We start from the raw sequence: 6,961 nt of genomic DNA, 5'->3' as shown, positions 1-6,961 counted from the left end.
TAACCCTTCCGATCCCACTTCTCGACACGAAGGGCATAACGGTGGGTTTCGTTCTGATCGAAATGAAATAGTACACACATGTGACCAATATGAGTAAGTACAAATGAACATACTTTATTTACAAGTACAAACAAACAACATACAAAGTATACTGTATACTCAACTTTTGTCTATGTATTCAGATGACACCGGTAAATCATCATCTTCAGCATAAGATGTACTTCATCTTATCTTCTCTCTGGGGAGCCCATCGTTTCACAATGCCCAGATAATTCAATATACATTGGCAGCATCCTTCTGCAGTCTCAGATCTACCACGAGCTAATGGGTCCTTTGTGTATCTCTGGGTTATATACCTTAGTCTGGGGTGTTGGCTTTCCGGATATTAAGCCCATATCAGTTACATACAGTGCTAGGTATCAAGCACTCATTGGTCCAGCATAGCATTGACCAAACTTATCTCTCTTGCACATGCTCCGTAAGCAGTAAGATATTACCAGACAAAGACACACAGTAATAACGTATCCTAGTATTTCTGGAGATGAACTGTTTCAAAGCTCCTTTGTGTGTAGAGTCTGGACATCACTGTTAATTACCCATAATGCTTAGCATCTCTACACATCTTATGATGGTTATTCCAATGGAATGTAGCTAACTGATAAGAACATGTAGGCTATGAATGGCTCATTATACTTATAGTTGCAATAGAAATGACAGGTAGGAGCTATGCCTCAATTTATATCTTCTTTGACCCCAAAAGGTCATTTGACCATTCTATGGAAAAACAGCAACTGTATTAAGACAATCTCATTTCAAACCTCAAAGAGGCCTAGCAAGGGGTATATGTGTTTGTAACTTATGTGCCTATGTAGAAATTAACAATGTAATCCACTGATTACAAAAAACACACACACTTATTATATAGATGTGTTTAATCTATTTAATCTATTGTTCCCACCTATTATACAGTAGCCCTGTATTTTTACAAAACAGCATTTTGGCAAGACAAGAATGCTTTGCTAACATAAACAGATGAATAAATTCAAACACAAAAAAAATCTCAAAACTGTATTTTTCTGAATACATGCAAAAGAGAAAGTTATAGAGAGTTAGCCATTGATTTTGACATTTTTTTTAACACTCTCCACTTCATAGGTTAATACACAAACACACCCATATATATGATAGCTTAGGCATTTTGTTCCAACAAAGACTGGCTGTTCTAGTAATGCCTGTTTATCTGGGTGTGATTGAGAAAGTAAATAATAGAACAATTCAACATAAAACGGTCAAGTCTAAGAACTGAGAAACCCTTCGAAAGCACTAGTAAATTTCACATTTTAATTTATTAACAAAACATTCAAGACAGTGAACAAAATAGTATCAATTACTGCAGCAGTCACCTGCCTCCTTGAACTGCAGCAGTCACCTGCCTCCACAATGTCCTCAAAAATATATTGAAAATAATATGTATAGACTGTATTTTAGATTTATAAAAAGGTTTATACAATATTATGTTTGCAGGGCCGGTGCATGGTTTCCCGGCACCCCCAATATGCACTTTCCAGCCCCTTAGAGCTGTCACACTCACCATACATATGGCATTTGTGATAGAGGGACACAATCTCACCTGAAGGTGGGGATGCCCAGGGTCTTCAATGGAGATAGGATGAGGTGCTGGGGAGGAATGGAGGGTGGGACAAATAGATGAGCAAAGATGGGCCGATAGAGGAAAGGGTGACCTGCAGGACAGTAAGGAAAGGGTCGGAGATGTGCAGCAGGTTGGGGCTGACCAGTAAAGTCTGGGGGTAAAGGTGCAATAATGATGCACTACACAAAAAATGAGGCTGTGGAAAGTCAGGGTATGTGCCGGTGCCAGGCTCTGTCTCTCAGGAACAGCTGGGACAAAAATCTGATGCAGGCTCTGAGAATAAGGGGCGGCCTCTCCTCACCTGTCTCTCTCAGAGAGGTGAGGGTGTCAGCCCAGGGGAAGGCACCAGTATCAGTCCAGACAGCACGGGTGGCCGCAGGAGATACCAGTGAGTGAGGTCATGTGTAGGTTTGAGCTGGATAGCAGCCACTGCTGCTGATTATACCCACAGCCATCACCAGCTCCTTGTACAAGGCATACTTCATTTTTCATTGTTTGGTGGACTCAGTTGTACCCTCCAGGGTCCGGTGTCCTAGGCAGCTGCCTAATGGTAGCGCCGTCCCTGTATGTTTGTGCCTATTATTTATACAGAAATGTATATTTAAGTTGCCTGCTAACTAATTTTTTTTTTGTTACCTCACAGCCATCTGAACTATAGCAATGATTACAGCATTTTGTTGCAAAGGCCAGATTTATCTACGTGTTTCATGAAGATCCAGTGAATTAAATTATGTTCCATTCAGAGGTAAGAAACTATTCTTATTCTTCGTTTCGGTGAAAAAAATATTCCAAGCACCCAGCGTTTATTAAATCTTCAAAGTACAGTGCTATCCTTTGATGAGAAACTTGTGGATCCAGCCAAGCAATATCCAGCAGCATCACAATAGCCATCTTCACTGCTTCATACAGTAGCAAGGTATATAGTCTGTCCTTACCTTAGACGTTAAAGATACCAGGGGTGATTTCAAAGGTCATGTGTTCTGTTCTCTACAGACATCAGACAGCAACCCTCTGCACTATTACACACAAGCTCTTTGAAGTGAACTGAACTGTCCTATGAAAAAAGTACCACAGAAAACTTTCCTAACATGCATCCATCAACAAAGAAATAATAAGTTATAGGAACATCAATCATCGGTACCTTTACAAGATGCAACATGGTAATGAGTTGAGTATAACTCATAACTACAAAAGTCTTTCTGCTGCTAGTTAGTACATCAAGGTAGATATAAGTAGCTAATCCACTCACAATTAGAGATGAGCGGGTTCAGATTTCAGAGATCGAGGGGCTGGGTTGAGGGGCTGCTGCCCAAAATAAACAATTTTTATTGTGTGCGTGTCAGCCACAATTGGCTGTCACTGTCATCGGCGTAGGTGCGCAGGGGTGCTGTGCTGCTGTCTGTCAAGGTGCTGCATGAATATTGCAACGAAAACTTTTTTTTTAAAGTTATTGGGTTACAAAAAGTTGTTTTTTTATCTTAAACATAGCAGAAATGTTATCCTAACAGCTTATAAAGTTATATGCTCTAAAAACCTAAAGCCTATATTTATTTACATACCTATATAGAGTAGACATCCTAAATTCTAAAACTGTTCTATTCAAAAACATAAACAAAAGTCAGGAGAGGCCTCAGAGAACATGAAAAAAAGATGCTCTAGGTCAGTGTTGGCTAACCTTGACACTCCAGCTGTTACGGAACTAAATAACCCAGCATGCACTGCTACAGTTTTGCTATTAGGGCATGCTAAAACTATGGCAGGGCATGCTGGGATATATAGTTCCACAACAGCTGGAGTGTCAAGGTTAGCCAACACTACTCTAGGAGCTGAACTGCAAGGGATTTCTCCATCATGTTCTGCAGTGTGGAAAGGTTTCATTCACATGTTTTCTATAAAGCAGTTCAAAGTTACAGCCTTCAAAGTGTCTGGCTATAACACCCACCTTTGCCAGGAATTACCAAAGATTATTACAAGCAAAGGATTCATCTGTCTGGGAATTCATGGATCGTATTTGGCCTGAATGCACTAAGACATCCAATGATTCTGTCACTGTGTTCTGTAGCCGACTTTATTCCTACCTGAATCGTAAACTGAAATACGGAATAGTAAGCACAGTCAACATGGAGGTGTTTGTTATTCCACTGCCTGCATGCCAAACAATACCTCCCAGACTACACCCATTGGGGGAACCAGGTCTTGATAATGACCATCCCCATCTGTTGCTAGGCCTTCTTCTTCTAAACCATCCATCCTGGACTTCCTGTCCAAAAAGGGTGAGCAGGGTACAGAAAGAGGAGCTAGATGTCCCTGATGACATTTTTTTAAATCTATAATAGATGTGGAGAGATAAGAGCTTCAGATGTTGGAACAGGGGCTCCCACCTATTTGGCTTCCCTCCAGAGAACAGAGCTCTGTTCCTCAGGAAGTGTCTATGCCTGAGCTGATAGGTAGGTAGTCTCTGTCTGTTGGTAAACATCCTTCAGGAGATGGCAACCCAAAATAACAAAAACTATATTAATAATGTGTCCACTGATAACCAGCCTGATCCCTTAACAGCAACGTACCCCATATGGCCAACTTATAACATGACACCCAGTTTGCAGCCTCCTTTTCCTTATGACACTAATCCAGTTGCCATGGTTGATTAATCAGCCATGTGTGGCCCACCCAATTTTTGTCCTTCTACATTAATTTCTAACATATTCACATATCTAAGAAGTGGAGAGTGGGAACAATGGCAATTTGGAGGCCACTAACTAACTGTTTTTTTTTAATGTGCCTGTACATGTTGAGAAATTCCGTTACAGAACAGAAGGTTTGCAAAGGATTATTTAAGTCAATTGTTTATTTTTTTTTTGGAAAGCACTCTTCTAGGATGAGAAAATCAACTCCCAGCAGCAGCCATGCTCAAGGATTCTTCTGTGGCAAGGACTAACGTAAATGTACTGTATAACTTTTTTGTAAATGCCTCATCCCCTCCCCTTCTCCCTCATAAATTTTGTTTTGAATCAAAAAAACAAAAATTTAATTTACTACCAATTAACCCTTCCTGTCCCTGCCCTACCTTCAACTACATACATACTCCAACTCCCTCAGGCCTCTCTTGAACAATAAAAGTGTTTCCTGATGTGCCATGTCTGAAGTTGAACTGCCATGTGTTTGTGCCATCCACTGCTGAAGCTTAGCTTAGTCAGCTGTGAGGTGGTCAAAACTGACTAGAAACGAGTGGAAATAAATGTTATTGAGGTTATTAATACTGTAGGAACAAAAAAAGGCCCATTTTATGTGATTTTAGCTGTTTTGTTTTATTTTTTAAGAAAAAATCCAGATCCAAAACCAAAACACGAAACCAAAACACGGAGGTGAGGTTTTGGCAAAACCAATCCAGATCCAAAACCAGGGGAGCTCCAGATCCAAAACCAAAACAAGGGGGTCGGCGCACATCTCTACTCACAATACAGTAAAGTTGTCATGCCTACAAGGGTCAACAATTTAGGGACATATTTATCAATCCTCTTTTTATAATTACAATGATATAATTTAGAAATGACAGCTTCTGCATAATTTTATGTATCACTGCTATGTACCCATAGCCTAATGCAGGGGATTTCACAGAAATTTCTCCTACAAAAGACTAATTAGCCCATCAGACGGTATTGCAGTCAGTTTGTCAGCACCAGAATGTTGACATGACCTGAATGTTGACATTCGCAAGTCGACACTGACATAATGTCGACAATGTGATTGTTGACAGCCAGAATATAGACACACCATAGGAGGGTTAGGCTGCAGCTAGACTTAAAGTAAAAGTGAACAGGAAAGACCATTCACAATGTAGACATTATGCCAGATGATGGTAGCTGCTTTATTCCTATGGCGGCATTTATGGAGCAGAGGGGTCTTGCGATCCCTCTCCCACAGTCTCCATTCTCCTTTTGGAAACTGACGCTGCTTGCATGCACATTGTCAGATATAATGGAGGAGTCTTTTGATATCAGTAAGAATTCTCCAATTTGCCAGGAATAAATTCACAGGGTCAACGTTCGTTTTTTCCCCCCCAGAAATTGATGTCCCTATATACATCTTTGATAAAAGAAAGGTTAAATCATGCTAAAAAGGTTAATAATTGCGCCAATGCCATGATTATTAATACATAGGCCACTTAGTCAGGTTAATAATACACATAATAGATGTAGCTCCCTTCCATTGCTGTAACAGGAGACAGAAGGCATGTTGAGTCTAAATGTAAAGGTCACTGAAAAATCCTGTTTGTGAAATATGTTGCAAGGTTACTATTTGCAGAGGTTGCCAGCTAAATGTCATTCACATTTGCTCTGAGGTATAGGACGATTTGTCTGTGACGTTCTGGAAATCATTATTCCTGGTGACTGAACAAATATACCACAGTGTGAGTGCAAAGAATATACTGAAGAAGGTGAGGATAACGAGGGAGTAACAGGCATATTGTGTATCATAGGGAGGGCGAGAGATATAATGTAGCATGGGGGTGCAGTAGTATACTAGTATGACAAGTGGACATTCAGAATGTTGACAGGTTTTGAAGGTTGACATTTAAAATGTAAACATGGACATAAGGTCGACAAGCGAATGTCGACATGGTTAAAATGTCAACATGTTCATAAAATTGGCATTTAACATGTCAACTCCAGAATGTTGACATACAGTTTTTTTTGCACATTTTAGGCTAACCCTAAACTTAACCCTAACAATAACACAAAAATGTACTGTCGGCATGTTAAATGCTGACATTATGAACATGTCAACATTTTAACCACGTCAACATTTGTGAATGTCTACATTTTGCTTGTTGACCTTATGTTCAATGTTGAAATTCAGAAACCGTCGACACTCGAGTGTCGACATTGACTGTCGACATTCTGTCCATATGCCCCTGGTGTGTAGAAAGGCAGGTCAAGGTGTATAATGAAATACTGTGGGGTAAATGAGGCAGTACAAGGCATAAACTATAGCATGGTGTGTGTACTGAGGCAGTATAAGGTATATATAGTGTAGCATGGTGAGGATACTGTAGCAGTACAAGAGATAGTCTGCCCTCTTCAAGTGTCAATATCCCCTGCCCTAGCCTCTCTCAGGGTGACCAGCACAAGTCTTCTCACTTCCCCAAGCCCACATCTAGTTGCTTGTGCTGTCATAACACCTTTCCTTCATAACATTGTCAGAAGACGACCCTTTCCCTACTCTCGACATTACCAAAACCTTTATCCATTCTCTCTGTAACTTCCACCTTGACTATAGTAACCTCTTGCTATCTGACCTTCCCTGTACTTG

This window comes from Taudactylus pleione, unplaced genomic scaffold (assembly GCF_031769625.1).
Source record: "Taudactylus pleione unplaced genomic scaffold, aTauple2 ptg000296l, whole genome shotgun sequence".
NCBI lineage: Eukaryota > Metazoa > Chordata > Amphibia > Anura > Myobatrachidae > Taudactylus > Taudactylus pleione.
The sequence above is the reverse complement of the archived record's forward strand: the minus strand, read 5'-3'. Positions refer to the sequence as shown.